The sequence below is a fragment of the Arvicanthis niloticus genome, chromosome 3 (assembly GCF_011762505.2).
Source record: "Arvicanthis niloticus isolate mArvNil1 chromosome 3, mArvNil1.pat.X, whole genome shotgun sequence".
NCBI classification, from domain to species: Eukaryota; Metazoa; Chordata; class Mammalia; order Rodentia; family Muridae; genus Arvicanthis; species Arvicanthis niloticus.
In genome coordinates this window covers 19,319,121-19,334,794 of record NC_047660.1, presented here as the reverse complement: position 1 = coordinate 19,334,794, position 15,674 = coordinate 19,319,121, and positions in this window count along the sequence as shown.

Here is a 15,674-nt window from a genome sequence, read left to right as displayed (position 1 = left end):
CCTTTGTGTTCTCCGGCTGGAGGTTTTAGAATGGCTACTCCAGCTTGTCTCTTAGGACCATTTGCTTGAAAAATTGTTTTCTACCTTTTACTCTAAGGTAGTGTCTGTCTTTGTCACTGAAGTGAGTTTCCTGTATGTAGCAAAATGCTGGGTCCTGTTTATGTATCCAGTCCGTTAGCCTATGTCTTTTAATTGGGGAATTAAGTCCATTGATATTAAGAGATATTAAGGAACAGTGATTGTTGCTTACTGTTATTTTTGTTATTAGAGGTGGAATTATCTTTGTGTAGCTATCTTCTTTTGGATTTGTTGAAAGAGGATTACTTTCTTGCTCTTTCTAGAGTATAATTTTCTGCCTTGTAATGGAGCTTTCCCGCTATTATCCTTTGTAATGCTGAGTTTGTGGAAAGATATTGTGTATATTTGGTTTTGTCATGGAATATCTTGGTTTCTCCATCTATGGTAATTGAGAGTTTCGCTGGGTATAGTAGCCTGGGCTGGTATTTGTGTCTCTTACGGTCTGTATGATACCTGTCCAGGATCTTCTTGCTTTTATAGTATCTGGTGAGAAGTCTGGTATAATTCTGATAGGTCTGCCTTTATATGTTACTTGGCCTTTTTTCCTTACTACATTTAATATTCTTTCTTTGTTTTGTGCATTTGGTGTTTTGATTATTATGTAATGGGAGGTATTTCTTTTCTGGTCTAGTCTATTTGGCGTTCTATAGGCTTCTTATATGTTTATGGGCATCTCGTTCTTTAGGTTAGGGAAGTGTTCGTCTATAATTTTGTTGAAGATATTTATTGGACTTTTAAGTTGGGAATCTTCACTCTTTTCTATACCTATTATTCTTAGGTTTGGTCTTCTCATTATGTCCTAGACTTCCTGGATGTTTTGGGTTAAGAACTTTTTGCATTTTGCATTTTCTTTGACAGTTGTGTCAATATTTTCCATGGTATCTTCTGCACATGAGATTCTCTCTTCTATCTCTTGTTTCTGTTGGTCATGCTTGTATCTGTGACTCCTGATTTTTTCCTAGGTTTTCTATCTCCAGGGTAGTCTCCCTTTATGATTTCTTGATTGTTTCTACTTTCATTTTTATGTCCTGGATGGTTTTGTTCAATTCCTTCACCTGTTTGGTTGTGTTCTCTGGTAATTGTTTAAGGGATTTTTGTGTTTCCTCTTTAAGGGCTTCTACCTGTTTACCTGTGTTCTCCTCAAATTCTTTGAGAGTGTTATTTATGTCCTTCTTAAAGTCCTCTATCATCATCATTAGAAGTGATTTTAAATTTGAATCTTGCTTTCCTGGTGATATGGGGAATTCAGACTTTCTTGTGCGGGATAACTAGGTTCTAATGATGCCAAGTACTCTGGGTTGCTGATGCTTATGTTCTTGCGCTTGCCTTTTGCCATCTGGATCTCCTTAGTGCTACCTGCACTCACTGTCTCTGACTAGAGCCCATGTTTCCTATTATCTTGGTTGTTTCAGAACTGTGGAGGGTGGGTGTTACTTCTGGGGTTAGAGCTGGGGCCCAAGATTTGCTTAGTGCTGGGGTGCAGACCAGAAGGAATCAGTGCTAAGGGCCAGGAGTGAATTTCTGGGTCCCAGTTACTCCCTGTTTGGGGCAGGTGTTGCTGTCTCCTTACCTAAGACACTGCCCAGGTTAGAGCTCCTGGGAGGCCTGCTTCCTCTGGGTTTTATGAGATTGGGTGAAGAGCTGCTGCCCGGGATCTGCTCAGTGCTCGGGCCCAACAGGAAGCGAGTTTGGTCTTTCTAGTCAAACTCATATTGAAAATTAGCCTTCAGTAATGGTTGATGAGGACTTTAAGGAATTCAGTCCACTGTGATGAGCTGATGGAGCAATACAGTATGTTGCCTGTCTGTGAGTCTTACTGATCCCTGGGCTTCCCAACAAAAACAGGTGAATAACGGACCACGCTGAAGACCCAGGCATCTGAATCACATGGTTATATTAACAACCAGTTCTGTCCTCAGGAGAGGCATAGACTAAGTCTTTAGAGGTTTGGGTGGAAGATTATTTTGTGACCAAGTCAAGTCAAAGACTACAAATTTTATCCTAAAACATTTTGGTTGTCATTTCTAAAACAAGAAACAAATTTTGCTTTAAAATGTTTGCCATTGATTACTAAGTTGATTTTTTTTTTCAAGGAACTATTTCCAAGGCGTGGCCCTGCAGTTGATAGTGCAACTGCTTTCAGATTAAAGGCAAAACAGAAGCAAGGAACACACAGCTCACACTGAAGGTGTAGCAGAAGCATATGGAGCTGCAGTTTATGGAAAGTCGTTTTGAACTAAAATATACAGGTTGGCTGTCTTGTTCCCCAAATTCTTGCTAAATCTCTCACTTATATGACTGGTCCTAGAGTGGCAGGACCCAGATAACTAAGTATCTTCTCAGTGATTTACGGTGACCAATGTACGTATTTTGTAAGTGACAGAAGCCTGCTGTATTCCGGCTTCTGCTGTGCACAGTGAACTTGATGTCTTGTGGCATCTGAATCCCACTGATATCACCTAGATTCCTTGCTATACAGACACTGATATTTCCCTGGAAGTGATTATTTAGTCCTTAGTCATTGGTTAAGTGAAGTTTTTATGCATGTCGGACACAGATTTCCTGTACAAACTGTCCGTTGTTTAAGGAAAGCTGACACAAATGGATGCAAACTTAGGGATACTGTTGGAAGTACTACTCAGAGATTTGTAGAATTCTATTTTTTGTTTCCAGAAAGGGTTTGGGGGTAGGAGACCTGGCTCAGTGTATGGCAGGAGCAAAGCCCTGGGTTCAATCCCCAGAGCTGCAAAAAGGCAAAACAGAGTACAGTACTGTGATCAAGCCCAGAGTGGGCTTCAGCAGCTTGGGTTTGACTCATCTCCTTTAGCCGAGGTCACTTCCGTGCAGGTTTTGCCTGCATTCCAGTGTTACGTGTGCAAGTGGCAAGTTTGTACTTGCGTTTAGGTTGGAATTTGAGCTGTGCATGTTTAATTTCTCTCTTTCTTGCCTTTGCTAAAACAAGGATAAGAATGCTCACCTTGCTTAGGATCTGTATGAATGTTTGCTGCTTAGTAAGTGCTCATGAAACGCTAGACTATAGGTTCATCCAGAGACATGACTGTGGTTTCTGTTTGTTTCCATTTAGGTTAAATAACTAAGAAATGTTGCCAAATAACAGGCTCAGCTGTGAACACAAGAGCACTCACTGGAACTGGCTTCTGAAATGCAAGCCAGCTGGCTGCTTTGAAAAAAGTCTTGGGGAAAAAAAATAGCCTTGCTCGTCTAATTCACAAACAGAAAGTTGAATCTCTGTGCTTAACTGCATTCTCTTTATGTTTTCGGTTGCTTGTTTGTTTGTTGTCTGCTTTGCTCACAACACTGAGAGTTCATGAGTAAAACCAAGGGTGACCTTTTCTAAATCATTATTGTTGACCATCTCCAAGGAAGAACCTACTCATGATTCCATGTAGAAAACACTCCGTATGAACGCTTGTCTCAGGCCAGGCCAGGTGATAGGAAGCAATGGGAAACTCTGCCAGCTGTTGAGTGTTTGCGTGCGTGCGTGCGTGCGTGCGTGCGAGTGCATGAGCGTGTGCGTGTGGGGGTGGGTGCGCGCGCCCATACGTGCGCGTGCTCGTGCGCGTGCTCTTACAGGGCTGCAAGCCTAATAACTTTTTTCCCAGATTCCTTTGCATTCAGTGTTCTGGGAATACTTTATGTTCTGCCCACCAAATGCACACATTGAAGATTCCAAAGGCACAACAGAAACTCAGTGTGTACAAATATTTAAAAAAGCAAGAAAATAATACTTTCTCGAATTTATTGATTTTATGTTTGGAATTGTAAACAGCCTCTCCTGCTGCCCCAGTAACCAAGAAACACCTGTTCACTTAGCATTTGCTAAGCATGAACTGAATCATTTATTAAACAAACAAGATGAGTGAATTATCTTTATTTCTCCCTATCGCCAACTGTGATATCGTTAGAGAGACAAAATAGCATTTTGAAACAGATGCCGATATTGTCATCTTTGAGTGGCACACATTTGGTAGCAACCGTTGGGTGTCTTATTATGAATTTTTTTATAGAGCATAGTCCAAAAGCTATTCCTCTGTGGCTTCAGGATAAAATCCCACTGAGTGTGAACACTGAGCATACAGATGGAAGCTGGGTGGGTATGAGGGAGATGGTCCAATATTTTTATATGGAGGAGGGTTAGACTGTGAAAAGATGAACATATTACTGAACAAAACGATGCTTCTGCATGTGAATTGTGTGTGCACTCAGTGCGCAGAAACATTCAATAATATGAGGTATCAAAAAGATCTTCTCCTTGAGAGCACATCTATTTTAATAGCATAGCAATTTTTGAGATGACAGGCTTGGATTTATGGTCACTAATCTCTGGGGCCAGAAAGTCTGACATATCTTCTCAGTCAATTGCCTTGAAAAAGTGTTACTATACCCTTCCTTTTGCTAAGATGTAGGACACACTGATTGGTTAGTCTCCTTCTTCGGTTAAAGATAATTTCAGAACCTGACTATTTGATGTGATGAAAAAAAAAAAAAACACTAGTATTTGGCCTCATACAAAATGAAGAGTTTCCCATAGTAACCTTGAAGGTGTCTTCCACATTACGCTTTCATGGTATGATTCCTGGGAGCCTTTTGTTCACACTTCTCCTCACAGGGTCATATATGATGGACTCTTAAAGATAAACCTCTTTACGTAGTATTTAAATAGACCCTCACTTATCCTATAATATATTGGTGTTTGGACTATAGTGATTCTCAAGTGTGCGTGTGCCCACAGAGCTGATACAAATTTAATTCCTGGATAAATCAGGAAATAAGTATTTGTCCTCTGTTCTTGTGACTGACGTGGTAAGTCTGACAAATGTTATTATCTTTCAGTAGCAAGAATTTAGTAACCAGGTGTTTAATGGCAATCTATATACCATGTGAATTCTAAAATTGTTTCATGATTGACAGAGGTGATGGTTAAAAAAACAATATACTTCTCAACAAATGAAACTTGTTGTTCACAAGAAGGTAATTATAGTATTGTTGAATGAGGTAGGCTTCATTCCTAACTAAATGAACTTCCTTTTCTTGCCTTGTCTGGTATTTTTTATTTTGTTTTGAGATAGGATCCTTGTTGCCAAGGTAACCTTGAACTGGTGATTCTCCTGCTTCAGCCTCTTGAATAGACTTACATTATGGCTACCACCGTGCCTGGCTAGATTTCCTTTCCACAGCGAAAAGGTGCCAGTTTTACTGTGCTGAAAAATTTTCCAGACAGCATGTTACAAGAGATACTTAAAAAGATAGTTTAGAAGATGCATAATTCACATTATCCAAAGATGGAAAGCAGAAGGGGTGGCCATCTACTGATCAACACACAGAGCCAATGTGCAAATTGGCAGACTAGAACGCAACAGTCTTTACAGAGAAGAGATTCTTCTATACATAAAACCTACAGACATTGAAATGCCAGTCACAAAAATGTAAGTGTTGTATTATTAGGTGTACGGGAAGCACTCAGAACAGTCAAGTTCACACAGATTGCAGTAGAATGGCAGTTTCAAGAGGAGGAGATATATAGTAAAATGGCAGTTTCAAGGGGGTGAGAAATGAGAAGTGAGAAGTTATTGTCTAGTGGGCACAGAGTTCCTGTCTGAGAGGATAGATATGTTCTGCAGAGGGACAGGGCCTTGGATGCATGGCAAAGTGAATTGATTGAAAGCCACAGAATATATGTTTAAAACTGGTTAAAATGGCAAATTACTTGATATATATATATATATATCCACAATTTAAAACCAGAAAGGACAAAAGTTTCTACCTGCTTCAATTGCATCTCCATGTCTACCCCTCCCTGTACTTTAAGACGAGAGAAGTTCAGCTTTTCCAGGTTCTATATTTCTACATTTCTACTCCTTCAATACTAGGAGTGTCTGTAAGGTGGGGTTTTTTTTTTTTGTTTTGTTTTTTTTTGTTGTTGTTGTTGTTGTTTTGTTTTGTTTTGTTTTGTTTTTTTGCCTGTGTTAACCTATGCATCTTTCTTGGCAAGCCATTCCCTTTAAGATACGTCACTGTGTCTTTGAATTCAGACATAATGGAGTTAGACTTTGGATTTCTTTCCTGGTTTCAAATGTTAAATGTGATTAAGAAAAACAGTATTCCATCTTTGAAAATTGCCTTTTGGGAACTTGTATACACCAGCACTTACATTAAAGATGTTTTGTTTTTTGGATATATTTTTGATATTGTCCTAAATGGTGGCAGAGGCAGGTTCAGACAAGGCTGAGCTTTTATGGCTGAGGCAGCAAAGACTGGCTTGAGACAAAGTCTTTGGTTTTGTTTGTTTGTTTACTTGTTTGTTTGTTTCTCTTTAGCAATGCACATTTAGACAGTAAGCTGAAGATACTTATGAAATCTTTTCTTCTGTATAAGCCAATCTCATTATACATCTTCCTGTTCTGTTAGTGTTAAACTCCACCTTATTCTTCATTCACCTGTCTATAGTATCTTAAAGCCTTATTCTTCCCTATTTGTTTTTTGCTATAATAATTTTCAAGAATACCTCTGTGTGTCAAAGTTTCCCAGTGTGAGAATACATCTACCACTGTTTGTGAAATCTATAGCAGAGGGTTTGCATTGACCTCTGAAATCACACACTGGTGTTTCTAATGAAAGTCACAGACTGCCGCTGTGTTTGTTTGTTTATGCTTGGCCCAGAGAGTGGCACTATTAGGAGGTGTGGCCTTGTTGGAGGAGGTGTGTCACTGTGGGCGTAGGCTTAAGATCCTCACCCCAGCTGCCTGGAAGTCAGTATTGTGCTAGCAGCCTTCAGATGAAGATGTAGAACTCTCAGCTCAGCCTGCACCATGCCTGCCTGGGTGCTGCCATGTTCCTGACTTAATGATAATGGACTGAATCTCTGAACCTGTAAGCTAGCCCTAATTAAATGTTGTCCTTATTAGAGTTGCCTTGGTCATGGTGTCTGTTCACAACAATAAAATCCTAAGACACATAACACACCCCCACACAAAGACACATATAGAAAAACATTAAAAGTGATAAAAATAAATATTAATGTTTATTTGTTATTTGTAGATTATATGCCAAGCCCTGTACTAGGTCCTGATATATAGGGGAAACCAACACATAGTGTTGACTGTCTAGTTAGGTAGTTCTATACATGTAAATGATACACAAAGTACAGGAAAATATAAGGAAGGATTAGGTTAGATTACCAACTTATGGTAATTCTTGAATGGGGACCCTCAGAGTTTCTAAGGGATTATAAGTAAAGAGATGCCATTCCATGTAGGGGAAACAGTTCTGCAAATGCAGAGGCCAGAAGAGGACTGTGATGGTTTGGATGAGAATGGCCCATAGGCTCATCTATTTGAATGCTTAGTAATGAGCTGATTAGGAGTGGTGTTGTTGGAGAACTGTGTCACTGGGAGTGGCTTTGAGGTTTCAATGGCCCACCACCCAGTGTCTCTCCCTCTGCCTGCTGCCTATGGATCAGAATGTAGCTCTCAGCTGCTTCTCCAGCTCAATGCCTGCCTGCCTGAGACCATGCTCCCCGACATGATGACAATTGACTAACCCTCTGAAACTGTAACGAGCTCCCATTTTAAAGCTTTCTTTTCAAAAAGTTGCCTTGTTCTTAATGTCTCTTCATAGGAATGAAACAGTGACTTAAGACAAGAACCATGTTCTTGGTAAGGGATAAGAGACTAAATTTTTCAGGTGGGCAGAAACTAGGTATGTTGGGTCAGATTTGGAAAAGTTAAATTCTATTCTATTGGTTATGACCAAAATTAAATGTTAGAATATTACTTAAGCTATTATCATATTCAGATAGTGAAATACAATAGAAACAAGCTGGTGGGGGGGGGGTTTAAATTACTTTAGGTGAGAGGCAATGAGAGTAGAGGCCTTAGAAAAGGAAGTAGAGATGGCTAGGAGGAGACAGATTGGGAGAAAAGATTAGCAGGACACAGTGGCGCATCATGTACAACAGTTCAGGAAGCAATCTCCTGTTTTCTAGGAAACTTACCAGCATGGAAAAGGTTGGACTGCACTGGGGAAAAGTAGGAGCCCGACTCTGTGTACATAATTTTTGTGATGTACTTAAGACAAGCATACAAACATGGCACATAAACACTTGAACAGACAGATCTTGTACTGGAATACAAATTTAGATGATATCGATTTGGGAGTTGGCATATACATAGATGTAAAAAATAGACGTGGATGAGAATTTTGAAGGAAGAGAAGTTTAAAAGGCCACGTGTTAAGGAACTGCAATACTTAAAAATCAAGTGTAAGAGGCACTGCAGAGATGAAAGGAGTGGCCACACCCTCGGGGAGGAGATTTGTCAGGTGTGGTGTCTGTAAGACCAAGAAAAAGGAATTCAAATAATGAGTGCCAAAGAATATGGAAAGCTGCAAAGACAGAAGATTCTGGATGTGCTCCTGGTTTCTGACAATAGGAAACTCATGGCAGCTTTGGAATTACTAGCAGTGTCTGTAATTGGATTATGGTGGGCCAACCACTAACTAAGGGGAGCTCATCTTGGAAGCTTTGTTCTGGACGGGGATCAGAGAAGCAGGGAGGCTAAGAGGGAAAGATGCACCAATGGGAGATTATTTCAGACATGTGTAGATGCTGAAAAGGATGCAGAAGGCCATGCTGAAGAGTCCTGGAGAGGAGGTCTCCAAGCATCCAAGGCTAATGCTTGTTCTGTAGCAGCATGCTACAGACATTGTGTACTTTAATCCATTTTAATCCCCACACTACCACTGGGAGATAAGTATCACAGATCTAACACCTTGTTACATCTCAAATGGCTTAGGAAGCCCAGTAAGAATGACCTCCTGCTTAATGTATCAGGGATACCGAAATACAAAAAAAGGAGCACAGATGTTTCTCTACTGCGTCCCTTGGTTGCTGAGTGTGTTCCTAGCGGGAGCTCATAGGAAGCCTTTCTTTCCTGCTCTCTGTCAACCCCATTCCTATCACTCCCCGGCTTTCCCCTCAGATCGGGCTTTATGACACAAGTCCCCTGTTATCTTATCATACAGGATCTCCTCACTCTTGGGAAGCACCCCAAGACCGACAAGATCAAATACTGACATGCCTCGAACCACACTTTGAGTTTGCGTGCTTTCTCATTCACTGACTGTGCTGGTTACTCACTGAATGCTAGACTCCACACCGTGCAGTGAGGAACAAGCAGACCAAGTCTGAAGACTCTCTTAACTCGTGTCTAATGTGTATGTGTATTGGGTGTGTGTGTGCACATGTGCGTATGATCGACAATTGAAACAGTGAAGGTCTTTTAAGAGGATTATTTTAGATAATAAAGATTTATTCATAAATATTCATTTTAATCAAATTTGAATATTTCTGTGAGTAAAATCAGAGCACTGTGATAGGGAATTAGTGAGGGCTTCCTTTAGAGTGAGAGGTCAGAAAGATCCCACTATTATGCCAAGAGAACCCCCACGCCGAGGATGAACATAGGAACAAGGAGAGTCTGTGCTGGTGTGGAGAACTGAGGCAAGCCACAGGGTGAAGGAGATGGCAGCTTTGGCCACCTCTCTCCTCTTCATTATAGATAAAGAACAAAGGCCAGAGTCACCCAGGCAGCTCAGTTCTCTAGGGCTCAAAAGGATAAGCCAGGCTTCCAGTCTCAGTCTAATTACTGTAAGCAAAATCATCAATTATAGGCATCTAGCTGTCTCTACAAGACCTAGCTGTCCAAGTGTTAGCTTCTGCATCTTGGTCCAGATGAGAGAGTAAAGGATCTCCAAAACCTTTGGCAAGAGTAGATGACAACAACATCAAATCAAAATGTTTACTGCTCCACCTTCTCATAGTTGTGAAATGTCGTTTTCTTAGACAATTAGGTCTGGAAACATTGCCAAAAGCCTTTTGGTCTTTCCTTTCTCTTCTAGGAAGGAATGTGTTTAAATTTTCCCAGAAAAAAATGGGTGTTCCCTTCAGAGAAATTGATTGCTCAACCTTCCTCAGTGGCAGCAAATTCCAGAGAATCAGGGAAAAAATGAGGGCAAGATTTATATTCTTTCATATTGGGGAAAAAAGTACTGCTTAGAAATCCAAAGTTTGGCATGATGGGAGGTCTGTGCTGAGCTGTGGCAGGTAAGAAGGCCTGTGACCATAGGCTGAGGCCTGGGGTCTCCCTTGAGGCCTGACTATGGGGTGCAGCCAGGAGAAAAATGAGGGTTTTTTTCTCAGTTGGTCAGTTTGCCTTTTGTATGTAGTTTAGTGAGCTGTATTTCAAACTTCCTATGCAAAAATCAAGAAATCATGTAGCTGCCTCTAAAGAAGGCTGGGGGAGGCATACGTGACATGATAATGAAACAGCTAGTAAGTAGGTTGGGTATGGAATAGTAAAGAGAACAGGGAAGATACGGAGGAGGCCAGGATGGATCCAAGATGGCGGTTACTATTTCCTTCCCATTCCTGGTCAGAATCTTAGGGTTCTCTGGAGATCTTTTAGGGGAGTCTCGAGGGATTTCTCCAATTTCTGCTTCTCACCTCCTCATGTTTCTTCTCCACTTCTTCATGCCTTTACCCTATCCAGTCCTTCAGTTAATTGTCTCCCATCTGCTCATGTCCTAGAGGAAGACCCTCCTCGCTTGTTTCCTGTATATAGCTTGTATTCACTGGTTTTTTTACTTGAATATTCCTAGTGTCTTTGGCATGTTGATGCTTCCTGGATTAATGGTAGGGAGAAGCCAGCAGAGAGCTGCATTCACACTTCCAGGAGCTGGACTCCTTGGCGTCCATGAAGTTCTTTAGAATAATGCTGGTTTCCTCAGACAGGCAGAGGTCAAAACTCGTTGGGAGTAATTTCTCTTTTGGTGGCAACAGGGGTTAGGTGTTGCTTTCTAGAAGAGGAAAAAAAAGTCTAAGTGGCTTTTGGTAAACTTAAGAAAGTTAAACAGAACTTTGAATTTTCAAAATTTAAAATTTGCATAGAAAAATCCCAAATAAAATTTATTGTTCATATCATAGCTTTGGCTTGGCTAGCTAAGTCTTCTGGGTAATTTACCTCCGAGTAGCAACTCAGATTTCTAGAAGCTTCTCTGGATCCTTAGGCTTGAGAAAGCACAGATGGAAACTAGAGAGGAAGAACGATGGTTGGGAGGGTGCTGGTGCCAAGCCTGGATGCATTTCCATCTCTCCTCTCTGTGCTCTGTTCACCAATGCTCAGTCATCGGGCTGTCCCGCTGGGAAGTGGCAGGGACACATACTTTAGCAATGTGCTCAAGTGAAAAGGAAAATAGTTTGGCGAAGAGTTAACTGGTTGTGGGCACAGATGTCATGAGTCAATCTCTCTTTTTATTCTGATTTTTTGTTTTCTTGAGGCAGGCTCTCCCTATGTAGTCCTGGCTGTCCAGAAACTTGATATGTAGACTGAGCAGCCTTGGAACTCACAGACCTGCCTGCCTCTGCCTTCTGAGTGCTGAAATTAAAGTCATGAACCACCACACCTGGTTTATTCTGAATTGTTTTACTAATCACGTTTCCTTTTTATTTACATATTTTATTATTTATTTATTTATTTGTGTATGCGTGTATGCATGTGCATGTGTGTGTGCATGTCTGTGTGTACATTCCATAGCATGAGTGGAGGTAAGTGGCCAGCTTGGGGGAGTCTGTTTTCTTTTTGCACTGTGTGGGGCCCAGTGCTTGAACTCAGATCTTCAGGCTTGGCAGCTGATGGCTTTACTTGCCAAGTCTTCTGGGCAGCTCCCTCCTACTTATTTCATTAATAAATGATCCTACAGTATTATGAAAAACCACAACTGCTTTGAAGAGCAGGTATAGTGTCCTCAAATGTCCGTACAGTCTGAAAACCATTGTGGTTTGTATAATGAGTTGTAAAAATGAAGTCAAATAGCAAGGAAATGCCTAGGTGTCCATCAACAGCATCAAGTAACACAAATGTTGCACATGCATGCACACAGTGGGATTCTACTCAGCCATAAAGAAAAATAAAATGTGCGGGAAAACAGATGGAACTAGAAAATATTACAAATGAGACAATGTAGGACAGATGCCACATGTTCTTTTTTATATATGAATTCTAGCTTCTAAATTTCCTTTGCATGTATTTATGTGGGAGTGAGTGTAGGTAGAAGTCAGGAAACTGGATAGAGGCAGAGGGAATGGAGAGGAAGGCGTGAAGAATAGGATAAATGTGACGTGTCAGTAGGGTGGAAATACAGGAAGAAAAAGAAGATGGAGAAGCAGAGAGACGACGAGGGCCAGAAGAATCGGCAGACACTATGTCATAAGGAAACCTGTTGTTCTGTATGCTAGGTAAAAAGCAAGGCTTTCAGACAGTATACTGACATTTTAAAAATACATAATAAATAATGAAAATTATAAATCTGCCATCCCCCCCCCCCCCGAAATGCAATCATCAGTATGTTGCACTAAAGACAGTTCTATTACACTGGGGAGATGTTTTGGGGAGATGTCAGGTTCCTTCACATTTCCCTTCAGACACACCAGTAAAGAGGGCATCGGATCCCATTACAGATGGTTGTGAGCCTCCTTGTGGTTGTTGGGAATTGAACTCAGGACCTCTGGAAGAGCAGTCGGCGCTCTTAACCACTGAGCCATCGCTCCAGCCCATCATGTTTATTTTTAACCTACATATGAACACGCTCAGTTTCTCCTCTGGACAGACGACTGAGGTACATTAGAAGTGAAGGGAAACTGGGAAAATATGTAAGGTGTGCCCCTTCCTTCCTTAGTGTCACAATCTCATCCAGGCAGTTACCCTTTGGTGAGTTACAAATGATCGATGTGGTCCTGAAAAGTTCTAGAATGTGTGAGACACAGCTACACCTTAAGAGTGCGAAGTAATTACTGAATGGCCTAAAAGGTACAATTAGGAATGATGGAACACACCTCTCTTTCCTAGCAAGACCGGGCAAGAGTCAGAGGGAAGGCTCTGTAATCTATTCAGCTGCACATCTCACCCAGGCATCTGACTATCTAAGACTTGCGGGCATCTACGATTTCACTCTTGATTGTGAGCGTTGTCTGAAAGTTATGTGACATATTCATGCTCTCTGCTGCAAAAGAAGTAGGCATAGAAACGCCCTTGGTACTCAGAGCATGCAGCCCACGAAGGTTTCTTCGGGAGTTGTAGGACTTGTCTCTTACTGTAAGTAGAAGGATCACAAAGAACCCACATGGCTGGATACACCCACCCCTTCTGTCCTCATGCAAATCACTGTCATGGAAAGAATAGGAACAGTCAGTCCAAGGTCACATAGATTCTCAGAGAGGAGGTTAGAACAAAGTGTGGTCCGAAGACTCACGATGGAACTTCTTAACATTTGATCATATGATTTGTTCCTCTTTATACTCATGTGAGAGGTATTTTACTAGCTAAAAATATAGTATGTGAGAGCACGCTCAATGAACTAGCTGCAGCTCTGCTTTAAACGGATGGAGCAATGGCCACAGAGCTAAGTTTTTCTCTCATTTCTTTTGACTGCCAACAAGTTGGGACAAGTCATTTTACTTTGAAGAACTAGGACTTGGGTATTTCTCAAAGCATCCAAAAGCCTTCTTCAAGGATCCAGGATGTCCTCTGTGGAAGGATGGACTCTGGCCATTAGAGTTCTGCACTGGAATGGAGGTCTGACTTCTGTCCTAGCTCTTCAGATGCATGCCTAGAGTCCCCGAGGAGTCTTCCATTGCTTTTGACATTTACAAACACTATGGTCACATTCCCATAAAGAGTTCAGCAATCGCAGACGCCCAAAATGCTTCCTGGTATTTACACAGCACGGGGATTTTTCCTATCTTGACATGGCTAAGAGAAACATTTGAGCCCAGAGCTAACAGAAAATATTGCGTGCTCGGCACCTTCGCGTTTTCTTTGGATCGGATGTTTTCCCTAATAATTTAGAATCGTTTCTTGATCTTCCCCACCCCTGCCCCACCCAGTTCACTGTAAGAAAAGGTTTGTTTTCAAAGCCTCAGAGAGCAGTGCTTCAACGTCTGTCACAATTTCATCTCCGTTTTCACAAGCTTTTTTTTTTTTTTTTTTTTTTTTTTTTGTGGTCATGTGAGTCACTTCTTCCACACCTCCCACAAATAGCGTGGGTTAAATAGACCTGTGGGGATTTTTAAAAAATATATATAAAAAATAATTTTGACTTCACAATCTAAAAAAGCATAACATAATAAACACACACACACACACACACACACACACACACACACACACACACACACCACTAACAGCCTATCAACATAGCTGCAGTGAAAGGTTCCCTAACGTCGGGTGGCAATGATATGTGTTTTGTTGTGGTGCGGTTGCCTGGCCACCTTGATCTTTTGCTATTTCGTAGACAGGTTAAATCACCGAGTGGATTGAGGACCTGACCTCATTCCATTCCACATGCTGAATCACGGTCCTACAACTGTCATCCGAAGGCACCGGCAGGAGTCTGCTCTCCCGGAAAGAAAAAAACGTGCATAGGCTTGTGGGACCTGGTGACTGCTGTTTCTCATTAATTCCTCAGCAATATGATCGACAAGATGCGATTTTCTCTTTCTCTTCCCAGTTTCTCTTTTCTTATTTGTCAAACAAAAATGCCTTTACAATCCTGCCCAGGGCTTTCATTTTAAGGCTGTGATCTAAGCACTAACCCCATATCTTCAGTGTCACGACTGCCCTCTAGCGACTGCGATGAGTTAGAGCAAGTTTCAAACGGAATTACCTTTTTGTTTCTCTCCAGGGTAAATCCAGTCTCAAATAAAAACCCGATTGCTTTAGAGTCATCCTTGAAGGGTGTGATGCTTTGGGGTTCGTAAAGAACAAGAGATGGAGGATAGATTTTAATTTCTATTCTGACTCGTTTTGTGTTGATTTGAAACCCCGACATCTCGGAAGAGTTAAGTAAACCAACCCTTTTGTGTTAGACTACTGAAGAATTCTCATTCTTTGAGGATCAAAGTGCTTTTGTCTGAGCCACTCAGTTAGAAGATAAACTTCTCCTGGAATTCTACCCTGCTTCTTCATATTCTGCACGGTGCCCACTACTATGATTCTCAGACAGGACACTTCTTTGAGACTACCAGCTTTCAATTATTTAAATAGGTAGTTGTTTCTCATTCAAAAAGCAACAGAAGCCAAAGTTGCATGTTGAATTGTATTCAGGTGCTGTCTTCTTTGGGGCCTGGCCAGCGGGTGCTGCTGTTCACTTCCTGATGTGTTAGAAACACATTTGTCCTTTATGAGTCTAACTGCCCTTCACAATGAAGCCTGCAACTTTAGCTACCAGCTCAGTTGCTTCTCAGATCCAGAAGACAGGGTGTATTAATAACTAATCGTTGTGTCTGTACACAACCACACACACACACACACTGTGCCCAGACCAGTCAAGTTACTTCTAAGAGGCTTGGACATGAGCTTTCTCTTCTCCTCAGTATAAAGGAGGGCTGTTCCAGTGGCTATATTTTTCACCAGTAATACTTTTTAAAAATCACCTTTAACAATGTGTTGATAAAAAAAATATCAATTCTAAATACTCTGGTATTTTTACCAAAGTATCTGGTAAGTGTCTGATAAGGGTAT